This window comes from Miscanthus floridulus, chromosome 18, assembly GCF_019320115.1.
Source record: "Miscanthus floridulus cultivar M001 chromosome 18, ASM1932011v1, whole genome shotgun sequence".
Classification (NCBI taxonomy): domain Eukaryota; kingdom Viridiplantae; phylum Streptophyta; class Magnoliopsida; order Poales; family Poaceae; genus Miscanthus; species Miscanthus floridulus.
The window spans coordinates 22,202,314-22,217,917 of NC_089597.1; the positions used below are offsets into that span (position 1 = coordinate 22,202,314).

The window sequence follows — 15,604 nt, forward strand, 5'->3', positions numbered from 1 at the left end:
CGGATCAGGTCCCTAGATAGGGAGCCCAGCTTTCCCTTTTATAGACCAAGGGGAAGGCCTAGGGTACACGAGGGAAAAAGAAAGGAAGGAAAAGAAGAAAGAGAAAAACAGGGAAGAAGAAAGCTCCGGGGCTGTGTTTCTTTTCTTCCCCCGCAGGAGGGCCCTGTTTTTCCTGTAGCGACTCCTCGTCATGTCCCCGCTATAGGTAGCCATCGTCTTCCGGTCGTGGTGTCCAGCCCTGTCACCGCGCACGGTATGGTCAATAGTTCCCCTTGACTGGGGCCATACAGGGATTTGATAGCACAGTGCCAGCCCGTCCAGCACTATTGGGGGCATGCATGCCCAAGTATGGCCCGTCGCAAGTCGCGGGTCATGTCGAGACATGTCCGTCCCCTTCATGGCATCATAGGCGTGGCCTTGGGCCCATATCTCACACCTATGGTGGTTGGGGATAATGCGGGCCCGATGGGGGCGCTCCTGTCCGGTGTCCGATTTGCCCTTAGGGGTCGGGTGAGGCGGAATCCCTTTCAAGGGGTCGGGCGAGGCGGTGCCCGTACCCCAGCGGTCGAGCTAGGCGGGGCCCACACTCCAGCTGTCGGGCGAGGTGGATCCCGTTCTTCAGCCGTCGGGCGAGGCGGGGCTCACACCCCAGGGGTCGGTCAAGGCGAGACCCGTGCCTTAGCCATCAGACGAGGTGGGGGCCACGCCCCTGGGGGCCAGTTGAAGCCGTAGTCGCGCACTTGATTGCTCGGGCAAATTAGTGTTGATGACCATTAGCTCCTTCTCTTTGGGTACCCTAATATTGGTCCCTGACAGAAGTAGAACTTGTCTCCCTAAGGGTGAAAACAAGTCTGTCTAAAGCTTATGACCAATGGATCCAACAATTGTAGTTGATTAGGGTGTTAGTGCTATCTTCTTTATTTCCTTCTTTGTCTCTTGAAGCTGCCTTGCACAACTTTGTAGCTTTGTACCTCGATCTAGCTTTGTTTTGTTTCTATTTTTGTTTCTGTAATTTGTACTCTTTTGTTTAATAAAGTTCTCTACAGGGGCCTTAGCCCCATCAGTTCCCTAAAAACATAATTCACATCAAAAGAAATAAACTGTGTGTCTAGAAGAAACTTAGCTTCTCTAAACAATACCTCTAACGGAAAGATCATATTCAGAAAATTTGAGGGTTTTACCATAACCAAGAAATCTGATTCAAGCTGAATTTTCATCATTCCTACCTAGGTATGCGCAAGGTAGGTAAAAATTAGGATCGCGAGTATGCTCGCGAGCGTATAAATGTGTTATCTACGTCCTACGCGACCCGCTGTCATCCGTAGGACCCAATTTTTTTTCAATTTGGCCCATTTTTTGAAGAAAATTTACGTTTGGCCCCCTGAACGATGTAAACTGATCTTTGGACCCTGGGGGTCAGCGCCGTGGCCCATGGCGCCAAGGTAACACTTCTCGGTGCTGTAGATCTTAGCGTCGAGATGCCTGGCCGGGAACAACGGAGCATCCAAGTGGCGCTGACGTGGTAGGTAGGTCGGCGCCACGGATCCTGGCGCCGAGGTCGAAGCCACAGATCTTGGCGTCGACCTCAGAGCCGTGGAGCTCGGCGCTGACCTCGGAGCCATGGATCTCGGCGCTGACCTCGAATTCAAAATCCACGCCAAGGTTTCCCTAGCCGAGGCTCCTTTCATTTCTTCCTCCTTGTTCTCGGGTTTTTACTCTCTCGTTCCCCCCAATCTCTTGAATCGAGCAATTTGGCCTTGGAAAGTTGGATTTGATCCATAGATCTTCGAGAGCAAGGTATGTTCTCTCCCCTCCTCGTTTTTTACGCATTGGTTTGGTATATATTACGTGTATTTTGCAACCCTAAATACGTTAGTATTTATTGTTTGAAGTGATTATTAATTTTTTGTACTATGTAACGGTAGGATGCCAAGGCATGGTAAAGCTAGTAAACCAGGGTAATCTCTATCAATCGTGTTATATTATTGGTTCATTTATGTGCAACAAATGGAAAACCCTAGGTTTTGGGTTTAATGGTCATTGCTTTTGGTTCTTAGAATGAAATTGGTTCATTTGTAGTTATGGCCGGATGACCGGAAATTCCTTCGACCCATTGCCTTTGCCTAGTGGTGTTCCAGTGCCCATGTGCTTTTACGGTGATCCTTGCAAGGTAGCGAAGTTCAATGAAGAGGACACGTATAGGCAAAGGTATTGGATGTGTGCCAATTTTGCCTTTGAGCCTACACTTCGTCAACCCCGCATTAACAAGATGGTGGGAAATTGATGTTGTGTAATAATTATTTTGTGTCATATAAAGTCATGCATAGTTTATTTGGTGTGTAACATTTGAATGTATTGCAGACCCCTCCATCGCTCTGTGATTTTGAGCAGTGCATCGACACTGAGATCAAGCCAGAAGACAAAGAGTGGATGTAGAAACTCTTGCGGTGGGAGGCAAAGGACAAGGAGTTGATCGAGAGGAGATGCAAAGAGGTGGCTACAGAAAAGGAGCACAAGGAAGAGAAGGAAAGGAGGCGTGTTGCTGCATACAGGAGGAGAGGGAGAAGAAGCTTGAGCGTGCGCGCCAAGCAAAAGCAGCGATGGAGGAGAATCCCGATGCCCTAAGGAAGGGAAAGTGGCCTCGTTGCACTCAGTAGTCTCCATGACTTGCTAGTTGTATGATTTATTCATGAACAATGTTGTCTTGTCTTGGACTTTTCATTGTGTTGTCATGTACTACACTTTAATTATGGACATACTTAGGCTATTTATTGTGTTATTTAGTTTGTCGACATGTACTTCTATTATCATTATGTTGTTTAATGTGCCCTAGTATTGGACTTTTCATTGTGTTGTTGTTTTCATTATTTGTGGTCATAATATTTAGTTTAATATTACGTAGGTAGTGAAACGAGTTCACGTACTGCAAATAAAACATAACGAACTAGTGCATTACATAATTCGACATGCACAACACATGAAATGGCATGTGAGAACATGTGCCAAACTAGGGTACAGAGGTCCTCGACTAAACCTAACATGCCTTAGGTGATTGAAGCGAACAACAAGCACATGAAATGGCATGTGAGAACATGTACCAAACAAGGGTACATAGGTCCTTCGACTAAACCTAACATGCCTTAGGTAATTAAAGGAAACAACAAACACATGGATCTAGCATGTGAATAAGATAGGTTCCTCCTAGTAGTGTGGCCACATAGCAAATTGTGTTGCACCTTCTCCATAGTATCCTCCCATTGTTGGTGGTGGTGGTGGTGGCGGCGGAGTTCTCTTGTTCTTGTGATTAGGGCAGGTGCAATATGGATCATTGCAAAGTGCCTCCTATGAACCGGCACCATTGTTGTTGTCATCGTCTTCGTTGTCCTTGTAACCACTGCTAACTTCCCTTTCTATAAATTGGACGAGGATCGACCCACCTAGTGAACCCATAGTTTTCTTTGGACTCAGAAGACTGCAATAAGTATGTCATGTAAGTTGTAATGCAATCGAGAAACATATTTAACAAATGAATAGTAATAGTAAGTACCCATGCTCATGGGCATTTGAAGAAGCGACGGCCTCCATCCATCCCCTTAGTGAACATCTACACTAAGCAGTCCTCACCATGCATGCATTTTGGCCAATCTTCTTTTCGGTTATCGTATCGTTTGAGAGGGCACTCTTTGGTGAAATCACTCTTGCGCTCGGAAGGAAACTGATCAACTAGTTCCTCAAAGAAATCAGGACTAAGAGACCCCTCCCACACTATGGGAGTTCCCTTCGTCCCCCCTTTCCTCTCCCACTGCCAAAACTCTTTCCTCTAGACGACCCTCCAGACATTCATACTCTAACGAAAGCAAATACTAGTTTTGGTTTTGGTTAGCAATGCATCCTGCAAAGCATATATATAGGCAGAGGCAGGTTTACTAGCCGTTATATTGTGTTGTAACTATTCCTAGAAAGCATACTTAGCCTACTTAGAACCACTGAAAAGTCTACATCAAAGAACACTAGAAAGCCTAGATTCCTTGACTGAAAAGCCTATTCGAATTCATACTTCAATCACTGTTTCAAGGCAGACTGAAAAGACTATTTCAAATCTCAACTGAAAAGGCTACATTCGTATGCGCAATCGATGCATCTGTCAAAGTCTATGTACGATACGACAGTGACATGATAAATCACTGTAAAGGCTAGATGCTATAGGTGTACTGCACGCATGTACTTTAGCTAGAAAATTTCGACGGAGTTTCCCCTATTTTTTTATGCAATCCATACACAAATATGACATGAATATATAACCTCAATACAACATGTCCAGATATACAAATATATACCACATTCATCTCAAACCATACACATGAGCATATTAATAGTGCACACGGTCCTTAATTATAGTCCATAAAGTCCATAATAATAGTCCATACAACACATAATAGTTCAAAATAAAAGTCCATGAAGTCCATAATAGTCCATAATAACATCTACCACAAAGCCTACTACAAAGTCTACCACAAAGTCTGCCACAAGCCCTCAATGCCTCCTAGTCTTACCCTTACCCTTGTGGCCAAGAGCGTCGGTGCCTAGAGTGAAAGGGTCAAGCGAACGGCATCGCCTACTGCCTGCAGGTTGCATAGGTTGAGTCGACGAAGCGTCCTGTAGCTGAGACGGTCCAAGCTCCTCATAACCACGCTCCTCGTCATCCTTGTCCTCGCCTTTGTGGTCCTAAAAAGTATCCACAGTGGCATGGGACGAGCTCTGGCCTCCTGAAGAAGTACCTCTGTGAGTACAAGTACCGAGCCATACACTCATGTCTGAGAGTCCTATGCCTGGTGCATGTGCCTCCATCGCCGCGCTAGTCCCACAACCACAACCAGCAGTAGCATAGCCCAGCCGACGTGCTAACCTCTGGAGTTCAAAATTTTATTTGTCACACACAATTTAACATGGTTTGCATGTCAAACTAGTGGATGTTGTTGTTAAAACTTACTGTAAGAAAGTTCTGTGTCATTGCCCTATCGTGTACGCCTATTTTTTAGAATTGTTCGATGTCAAGCACGGATTGTTTCAAAGTGTTGCCCTGCAAACAATGTCATTAACAGTTACACCACTAAAATTAGAGGAACCATGGTCTATATGCATTGCTATTAAGTGTTCATTAGCTAAAACTATAAATATTATGGTCTTTATGTGGCACCAGTAAGTTCTAAATCTCTTAAAATATAGCTATCTTGGTATTAAGTGTTGATTCGTTAAAATTATAGATATCATGATCTTTATGTGTTACCAATAAGTTCTAAATCTCTAAAAATATAGCTATCTTCGTATTTAAATGATGGGATTAGAGTTGACATTACCACTCGGTCCAATATCGGTGCAGCCTCCACCTGTGTCCCTGCCCTCATTGCAAGGTCATACGTCGTATCTTCATCATCCGAGGACTCAATGTCGGTGTAGTCTGCTTGGGTCCATTGCCCCTTCAGTTTGGTCCTCGTTGCACGTGTGTACCAAGATAGGTACGCTCTAAAGTTATTGTTCGTGTGCGGCTGGTCATTGACGTACAAGTTCTCATGTAGGAGGTCCCACTGGTCGATGTAGTCACGATGGAAGGTCTCGAAGTCCGTCTCCTTTTTCTGCTTCTGGCGATCGATCCCGTAGGTAAACATAAATGAATATGCAAATTTTTAGGCCCAAACATGATATCTTAACAAAATGAAATCAATAGAAGGCCACAAACTTATAGAGGATAACATTACTACATGTCTTAAAAAGCAAACAATTTTTTGAACAATTTGAAGACGCTTACTTGTGCAAGTCTATGGACGTTGAGAACGGCTCCATGGGCCACTCCTGCCTTAACCCAAACTGGCATGCAACCCTGTGTGGCATGTGGAACTCAACCGCGTAGAAACAGATCAGTGGGCACCGCATCAGGTACAGGTCTTCGTCCTCGCTGCACATGGTGCTCAACCCAATGTGCTGGAACTGTTGGTCATTGTATGGCTCCCAAGTAACCTGCGAATGATTTATTAGTGAATTAGTGCTTACATTGCAAAAACAAATTAGTATGTCAAACGCAACTAACTCACCATCCCCGGCGTAAGTGTGTCAAGCTCGTTGCCGAACTCGATGTAGGCGCGTTTACTCTGGGCAAAGGGACCCTTCACCTAGTCCCAAAGGTAGGCATACGTCAGGCGACGTCGTGTGCTAGGCACCTAGAACCAGTCACGAGGAGGCAGAACTGCGGGCTGTCCCACCGGTAGACGTGACCACATCCAAAGCTAAAGCAGGTAAACAGAGCCTCCTAGTGAGGAGTTGTGCGAACTCCGACGGCACGCCTCATAAAGCTGGCAGTACAGGAACCCCAACACTCCAGAAGCCTAGCTGTAGCCCCTATCATGTCCCAATCAGTGAGACAGGGGAGGTACATCCATGATGTGGTGTCTCCCATCCCGTCAGGGAAGAGAACACAACCAAATAGGTGCATGATCCATGCCCTATAGTAGTAGGTAACTGTCTGCTCGTCTGCAAAGTCAGGACACTGACCAAAGTTCTACCTTAGCCAGCTGATGAGTACTCTGGAGGTGCGGGTACTCGCTGTCTCTGGAGGAAGCTCTCTCCCGAGGAAGAGCTGCACTCGAGCTCTCCAACCACTAGAAGCGCACTGGCCAATAACTGGCTGTCCTCTTATATGGAGACCAAGGAACTTCTGCGTGTCCTGAAGAGTAACGATCATCTCACTGCAATGAAGGTGGAAACTGTGAGTCTCTGGCCTCCACCTACAAAACAAGGACCAAGTACTACGGTCATGTGCTCATCGACAAGCGAAAATTTAAATGTAAGTGGATTAGATCATAGTTATTTTACCTGTCGACCAGAGCTGAGATCGCCACGGGGTTGATGATGGGCAACCCACAGCAAACCCAGAACGATACAATGTTTAGGCCAGCCCTCTCAAGGAGAGGAGTGTACCTATCGTCGTACCGCATGTCCTCGAACCTATCATGGGTTCGAGGACGAAGAGGGTGTAGGTACTATAGACAAGAATTTATTAGATTAATGTGTGAACACAAATAAATATGCAGTGCAAAAAAATAAAGAAGCAGAACTAAATAAGTTACCTCCCCCTCCGCGGTAAGTCATCCTCGGTGGTGCTCCTCATAGTATGGATCCAGCAGGTGGAACGCTCCATCCTACAAAAAAATTGAGAAAGTCTAGATTAGTTAAATGTAAACAAATAATGAACTCTTTCATACTAGTAAACATGCTTCTCCAATTAGACAATTAAAAAATAAAGTACATTGAACAGCATCGACAATTCATAAATGAGGTTCATTAGTTATTTGCACATGACTAAGCGGCCAATGGCATGTACGTGAATTATGCCCAAGTCCCCCGCATTTGCCACATTGGTTCTGCTCGGGGTCAGTAAGAAAGGGGGTTGCTCTCCCTCGCCTCATTCTACCAGAAACCTGGTCCATGACCATCTTGTGTCTCACCCTCTTCCTGGTTCCACGTTGGTCCCAACATGTACCTAGGTCCGCAATGTACCTCGTACCAGTGTACGGTGGCCACTGCCCCTCATCTAGGTAAGGCTCAAAACAGGGAGACCAAGTAAGTATAAGGCTGTCAACACTGAACTCCTGCGGTATCTTGGTCTCGTAGGCAAAGTTGCGATGCTGAAATGCTGCAACATAATGAGAACAAGGAAAGTGGTACTATCTAGTTCTCCCACATCTGCATGAAAAATTACTAAGTGCCACAATATAACTCCTTGATGGTCGGAGCTCACCATCGGACATTGTACCACCCCTTTCTGCGACCTGATACTTGCCTGTGTTGTGGTCAAAACATTCGACATCATGTGTGAGAGCCCTTTCCTTTACCTTCTCTAGATGCCTTGTACGTTTAGGTGCCCATGCCTGATTATTCCTCTGTAGTGCCATTGCTTGAGCGTGCCTCTTATTAAACCATGCAACCAACCTATAGAAGGTGAATGATACAATGGCATTAACGGGCATGGCACGTATACCCTTAAGCACACTATTAAATGACTCGGCCATGTTGCTAGTCTGAAACTCATACCTCCATCCACCATCCTCGTAGGCTCTTGAACATTTTTTAGGTTCTCTCATCAATCCTCTCAGACACTACCTACCTTCTCCATTTGTTGCTATTTTTAGCTGCTCCAACTTCTCCTCGAAGAACAACACCTCAAGCATGAGAGCAACTTTCTCGAATAGAGGAAAGTTGTCCTTCGTACCATCCTTCCGAAGTAAATTCTTAGCAAGGTGTCGAGTGCACCAACGGTGGTGCAAAGGTGCATACCCTAGAATTTGCTCCTGTACGGCACTGAGTATGCCCTGGTGTCTATCAGATATGACACCAACTTCCCTACCAGGGCCAATGACATGTATCCAAAGAAGACAGAAGAACCTTCCCTAGCTATATTTGTTCTCCCTCTCCACCAAAGCAAAAGCCAAAGGAACCAATGTGTTGTTTGTGTCACAGGAAATGGCTACCAATAGTGTGCCCATGTACTTGCCAAGCAGAAAAGTACCATCAATGGATAACACTAGACGATAGTGCATGAAGGCCTCGATGCACTGGGGAAAGCACCATAATGCACGAAAGAATATCTGCCTCCCGTCCTTCCATTCATTCGGCTTCGGGATGTACTCGTAATGCATTCCTAGATTTGTTGCTTTCATTGCATTGCACATTGCAGGCAACTACTCGTACCCCTCCTCCCGGTCCCCATATATCATCTTCCAGGCCCGTTGCTTTGCCCTCCATGCTTTCCCATACTTTATGTTATAATTAAAGATCTCCTTAGTCATCTACATAATTGTCCTAACCTTCAAGTTGGGCTGACCCTTCAATGTTGTGTACAACCTTCTGGTAATGAGGGTAGAGCTCAACTGTCGATGCTTCTGTTTTAGATCTTTCTGGGCACAAGTGTGTGGACCTACAATTTTGGTGATCTTGAACTTCCCTATGGCCTTCTGTTTCTGAGCACAGACCTCCAATTGCAATCTGCATTCTCACACACCACTGTGTAACGGCCCTCCACATAGGAGTGCCTCACCTTGAAAGGTCTTTTATGTCTCTGTTGGTATTTCTTAACGTCACTACTAAGTACGGGGTTTGAATCCATCCTCAGCAATGGCGCCAGAAATACCTTGTTGGTACTTCTTAGCAACATAACTAATGTGTAGCCATGCTACTAAGAAATAGCCATGATAGTTCCTTAACAATTTTAGATATGTATCCGCAAGCGCACGGAGCTATCATTGTAGCATTTCACCCAGAAGTATTCAGGGTATTGTTATTTATATTTTCCGAAAGGAAGGCATTTGATTAAGAGTCTAGTATGGATATGAACTTGAATAATAATACTTGCAAGTACACCAATGCTTATAGTTTTAGGGCCAAGTGTGAAGCAGGTCGGGAGGCCACCGAGTACTGTTCTGCCAGCAACCTCATGTGATAATTTAGACGAACGTGGGGGATTACGAAGGATGGACAGGGCTATCAACACATGTCATCTACCCCTCAACCGGAGAGAAGGACAATGCATTCACCTATCTCTCCATACCCAAGCACCATGCTTGCGTATACAGAAACTACCCAAATCCCCTCGAGTCCTCGACCCTACGGATCGACAGGTAAAGAACTTGGGCACACCTGACAGCACGATGAACCGCCACCTCAACTTAGCTCTAATTCCAATTATTTAAGTTATATGATTGTTTAAGCATAAAGTTAAGTGTGCTATTCTCATGACACATAAACTCTCCACTAGTTCATATATCAAGATCATAACACAATAACTACACTCTAGTTCATAAGTATGACTATAATAAAGTGAAGACATGACTTTGGAAGAACCCATATTGATATTCATACCAAGAATCTCTTCTTCCAAGGAGCCAAGCCCTCCAAGGTGGCTTTACCTTGCTCTAATACAACTAAAAGGTAAAACTAAAGAGAGTAGAGAGTGAGGTGTTGCTCAATGTGGTGTGTGTTGAGAGGGGGGTTGCCCCTATATTTATACGCGGCTCTAAGGTGGTGCTCTAGCTATTCTTGGTGCGAAACCCCAGGCTGCACCGCCTTAGCATGGAGCCATGCCACCGCCAATCGAAGGAGAGGCAGGGCGGCATCCAAAAGGGAGCGGCCACCCCCTAGGAGTGACCAGCCCCTAACCGAGCCGCCTCGCCACTGCCTTCGCGTGGTAGGCCATGGGCTGGTCATGGATCACTGCTCCGTGGGTTTTTGCCCAATTTGAATTGAGTTGATGGGCGTCTCCCTTGTTCCTTTGCGCAAATCAGCGTCAGAAAATGCCTTTCGGTGATTTATTCCATGTATTTGTGTTTGTGACCTGCAAAATAATGTTCTCCAAATACATGTGGAACTTGGTTAATAGTAAATGCTTATGTGATTAAGTTTGCCAATTTCTCCTCTTTTTGTAACATAATTGGCGGTCGGATTTGATCAGTAATGACCGTCAATAAGCTCCCCCAAGCTAACCTTTGCTCGTCCCGAGCAAATAGCTAAGTTATTGGTTGTCGATCAGTCGTTGCTACGATGACGAATATAATTCACAAGTGCCATGCCTATAACAAAGTATTCTTCCTTGATTTAAATAAGTTGGCATTCTATCCACCCTTTTAACTTAATCCCTGTGGGGCTTATTGCTTTTCCAAGTCTTAGGTGGTTGCAAGATAGAACGGTTTAACAGAATTACCAATTATTCATTCTTTGATCAACCTTCTATTCGGAGGTTTTATGAATTTTGCAAAATAAAATGTAAGTTCCTCAAATGATTCACTCAATCGCTCAATGTGTATGATCCTCACCAAGGCATTGTTTTGCCTTCTTTTCATCATATCTCTAAAATGCTTTGAGTGGAGTTTTAGGTAGGTATGAATAAGAGGCATGCTTACATCACATATATTGCTAAGTCAAACACTGGATCCAAGGAGATGCAAGTCATACACTTTGATCAAGATGTGCTAGTGTGTGGAATATTTTTCTAATCCTAATATTTTTGGGTACTCCTTTGATCACGACTTTCTCTCTTTTTGATAATTACTTACAAGTATGGGCTATCTCTTTTTTCCAATACTTTAGAACTTTCATGTGTTCCATATATATATATATATATATATATATATATATATATATATATATATATATATATATATATATATATATATATATATATATATTATTTTGCTATTTTGAGAGCTTCATATGTCTCTCTTTTTTTAACATAGCCCCATACTTCTTTTTGGCATATGAAAACTTTGGAGAGAAAGACTCATGACAAATGAACGGAGTTTATTTTAGGTGGATGGAAAATATGTTTTTGCGTAACTCTCAGTGTAAAAGTCAGCATTTTTATTTGTGGGTGTACGTGAATCTTGATTATGGGTGCACGACGAGAATCTCAACAAGGGTCACAACAATTTGACAAAACTCAATGTGAATATAAGCAGCATATGACTAAGGTTTTGAATTTGAATTATGTCATATGGCCGTGGTAGGAATTCATAACCATTGGGGAACTTTTGATTTTAGTATTTTTAAATTGAAAACTCCGGATGTCAAGTTTCTCTTAGAATAAAATCATAGCATATTCTATTTACCATATCATAACTTGCAACAACTTAGAAAAGGATAATGCTTTTGCAACCCACAAGTTCTAAGTTTTTAGGATGAGATATTTTTAACCAACAAACTTAAATCTTGGAGAATAGTAAGTTACAGCCTAGGCACAGATGAATTATAGACAGAGCAACTATTTATCATTTCAACAAAAGAGAAACCAAACATTCTTAAATCACATATATGAGTGGAATATTTTTGTTCTTCATACCTCATCATTCTTTGAGTATAAGATGATAAAATAGCTAAAAGAAATGTGAGATACAAGTTACCTCTGTCGGAGTCCTCCCCCAAGCTAACTCCTGACTTATGGTCTGTGGTTCAGCAAGGAATGCTGCTGGCGGGTGGACGTTGTAGCTTGATTTGTGATTCATGGCCTCCTTTTGAGCGTGCTAGGAGGCTCCCCAAGCTTGTCTTATGGTGCCATCAAGATAACAAGACAACCATACTTGGGGTTGAAAGTTTTTATTATTATTATCATCATTATTATCTTTTATTATTATTATTATTATTATTATTATTATTATTATTATTATTATTATTTTAATCAAGGTTTACCAAACAAGTTTTCATCTCAGTTGTCATCTCAAAGACTTACCCTCATGAAGTTGATAAATTCCTGTAAGGGTCAGTCCATATGTTCAACCAAACTCTACACTTAGCAGTTTCGGTTCAATGATCAAATTAGGCGCCATGTCTAATTTGATTAAGGTAGGCTTATTAACCTAAGCACCATGCTTAATTAAAAAAGCCTATGGAAGTATGATCAATACATCTAAACTAAGCACCATGCTTAATTTAAAATATGTATGACCAACCCCCAAACCAAAACATACCAGCATAGAGAAAGGAAGCATGAAAAGATAAAGAAGATTCATCCAACGGAGGCGAAGACATTGAATGGTGAATAAGAGAACCAAAGATTTTATTATTATTATTATTATTATTATTATTATTATTATTATTATTATTATTATTATAGTTTTACTATCTAATAATTTTAGGCAACTTTAAATCATAAATACGAAGGATAACTACCGATTTACCTTCGGTAAGGACTCACCATTTTAAAGTCCAATGAGCAGGACTCTTCTCCTTTCACTTTTTGCTTGATGGAGGTACATCTGTGTCTGGAGAAGTAGATGCGGATGTTGATGCTTCTACCTGCCATACCTGTTTGATCCCTTTACGTGGTTGTTTCTTGGGCCGGTTTGTTTTATCATGTTTATGCATTTTAAACCCATCGAATGGGCATCTCATTGTTTGCCCTTGAATACAAAAGCTAACATGCCCTAATCCCACATGTAAAACTGCATTTGTAGTGTTAAGAAATGGTCTCCCTAAGAGGAGGGGTACTTCCTTATTGTGGCCCATGTCTAGAAATGGTCCGTGGGGATGTACGTGTCTCAAATTTTCACCAAGATGTCCATGGCTAATCCCTCTGGATTTCGTAAAGTTTGATCTGCCATCTGCAGTTAGAAATCTATAGTGGACAAAGATCCACCTAGTGTTTTATCATATGTTACCTTAGACATGATGTTGATGCTCGCCCCAAGGTCATAGAAGGCGTTGTGAAAGACATGCGGGCCGATTGAGCATGTGATTGTCGGACGGCCAGGATCTTCTTTCTTGGCAATGAATGGTGGATCTACAAAATAAATGAGGTTTTCCTGACATAGAGGCTTACCGAACCTCGTTGAGACCATTTTAACAGATTCGAGAGAAGTTTCAGGTTGCCCAGAGTCTTTCCCGAATCAGAAACAGGTATAATGGCAGCAAGTTGAACCATTTGAGTTTCAATCATTTTATTAAAGCCCATTTGGTTATTGATAGAAAAAGTTAAGCCTTCAATTTTAGTATTTATATTTTCAAGCATTTTATCATTAAACATCAACTCTTTAGCAATATTTTCATTTATTTTTGCTTGGCCTAAGACCAAGTATTTCAAGGAAGGTTGATTCGAATTGTAATTTGAGTTTAAGTTTGAATTACCTCCTTGGTATTGTGGGTGCGCGTTCGCGTCCTCGCTTGGCAGCCCGTAAAATAGACTTGCTTGCACCATCATGATCAACCTAGTGCGTAGTTCAAAATTCTTGTCACCAATGTTGACAGTGGGCCCAGTGGGCACGTTGGCAATAGCGGGGATGGAGAACTCATGGAGTGACTTCTGGGCCATAGCGATAGTAGCGGATGGTGCGGGGGTGACTGGTTTGTCTGTCGGTGGAGTAGCAGAAGAAGAAGCAGTACGAGACCGGTTCTTTCTTAGGAGTGCCTTCGGATCTGCGATGTAGTTGTTCGGTAGGGAGAAACCAGTCATACACTATCCTATTTTCATCCACAATAGGAGAAAAAAAGCAAAGTTATTACGCATAAACAATGGCTACCTTACATGCATATTACCATGAACATGTCCTACTAGATTCTTTAATCAATATGCCTTTCCCGGCAACGATGCCAGAAATGCTTATTGGTATTTCTTAACGTCACTACTAAGTACAGGGTTTGAATCCATCCTCAGCAATGGCGCCAGAAATGCCTTGTTGGTACTTCTTAGCAACATAACTAATGCGTAGCCATGCTACTAAGAAATAGCATTGATAGTTTCTTAACAATTTTAGATTTTTATCCGCAAGCGCACGGAGCTATCATTGTAGCATTTCACCCGAAAGTATTCAGGGTATCGTTATTTATATTTTCCCAAAGGAAGGCATTTGATTAAGAGTCTAGTATGGATATGAACTTGAATAATAATACTTGCAAGTACACCAATGCTTATAGCAGGGGTAAGAATGATAATTTCAAGATAGTGGACACACACTTGGCATTCCTCAAAGGATAAAATATAAAAGAAAAGATAAAAAAATAATCCTAAGTCGAGCAAGCATTGGTCTAATATAATCATACAAAGATTAGTTGATAATCATACAAATTACATAATTTGCAGAAATCAGCGTCAGAAAGCGCCCTTTGGTGATTTATTCCATGTATTTGTGTTTGTGACCTGCAAAATAATGTTCTACAAATACATGTGAAACTTGGTTAATAGTAAATGCATATGTGATTAAGTTTGCCAATTTCTCCTCTTTTTGTAACTTAATTGGCGATCGGATTTGATCAGTAGTGACCGCCAACAATCTCACAGAATATTCCTATAACCACCTTCTCAAGGTGGGCAAGTTCTTGAACACCATGCCCTTCTGAATTTTCACGCTGCCACCGGCCTCAGGAGCCTCTAGCAGCTCGTCATCTCTTCCTTCTCCATAAGCATGTTGAGAATAACTAAGGTCGCTGAATTCATGAACTAGTGGATCACAATCAGGACATAAACGCCTGATGAGCTCCATTTCTTGTTCGCTCAAAGGTGCAACTGGGCGGTCATCATCAGAATCAACAGCTCTTGTTGTGCCATAAGGCTCCTCATCATCCGCAATATTAACATCCACATTGTTAGAGGCTATAAACCCTGGGTCCATGTTGGTTGATGGAGGCACAAGAGGACAACCATCATTATTAGGTTTGTCTCCTACATATAAAGCACAAATATAGATAGAATTGAGACAAAGGAATGGAATGAAGGAAGAATAGCGAAAGCGAAAGTGTTACTACGTCACTTACTTGGATGATTCTGGGTCAAAGAGATCTCCTGAGGGGCAGCAACTCCGTCATTAGACCGACATTCTGCACGAACATCAGGACATACTCCAACCTCATTCGGGGCGGACTGAGCATCGGGCACCAGAACCACATCTTCCACATCCACCTCACGGTTAGGTAACGGAGGGTCAGAAGGTGCTGGATTCTCCGGTTCTTGAGAGAACCCACGAGGGGGTGAATACCCATGAGGTGTGGGATCATTGGACAACTTCCGCACAACCAAATCCAAACATTGAAACTCATTCTTCATGACAGTTTTGACATATTTGTCCCATTGAGA

General features: G+C 42.8%; 1 pseudogene; it reads right to left on the minus strand.

Annotated features, from left to right (window-relative positions):
* Positions 1–5,035: 5,035 nt before the first annotated feature.
* LOC136523450 (protein MAIN-LIKE 1-like) lies at positions 5,036–13,846 on the minus strand (annotated as a pseudogene).
* Positions 13,847–15,604: the final 1,758 nt, after the last annotated feature.